This window comes from Arachis stenosperma, chromosome 3 (assembly GCF_014773155.1).
Source record: "Arachis stenosperma cultivar V10309 chromosome 3, arast.V10309.gnm1.PFL2, whole genome shotgun sequence".
Lineage (NCBI taxonomy): Eukaryota > Viridiplantae > Streptophyta > Magnoliopsida > Fabales > Fabaceae > Arachis > Arachis stenosperma.
The window spans coordinates 14,768,474-14,769,154 of NC_080379.1; positions in this window are offsets into that span (position 1 = coordinate 14,768,474).

Here is a 681-nt window from a genome sequence, read left to right on the forward strand (position 1 = left end):
ACCAAGGCATCATAAATATTGACACCCATCCGAGCAGTGTGCTCATGAAAAATTTTAGGGTTCAATCCCTTGGTAATGGGTCTGCTAGCATATACTCTGTTTCCATATGTCCTATGGAAATCTGTTTTTCTTAAACTTTCTCCTTGACAACTAAGAAACTTGATGTCTATATGCTTCGATTTTGTCAAGCTCTTATTGTTATTGGAGTATAGTACTTACTAACTTATTGTCACAAAATATCTTTAATGGCCCTTTCAATGTCATTTACTATATGAAGCTTAGTGACAAAGTTTCGCAACCATATGCCATGAAATCGGAATCAGAGTACCTAATGATCTCCAAATTTTCTGATCTCCGATAAATAAGCATGTAATCCTTTGTTCTCTTTAGATAACGCATTATGCGTTTAACAGTTATCCAATGATCCATATCCGGATTGCTCAAGTATCTACCTAACACTCCCACTATAAATGATATATTAGGATGTATGTAGACTTGAGCATACATTAAATTCCCTAGTGCTAATGCATAAGGTTTATCATGCATTGCTATCCTCTCAAGATCATTTTCAGGGCATTGTTTGAGACTGAACTTGTCTCCTTTAGTTACGGGTGTGTCCATTGGTCTACAACTTTTCATGCCATATCTACTTAAAATCTTTTCGATATAGTTCTTTTGTGA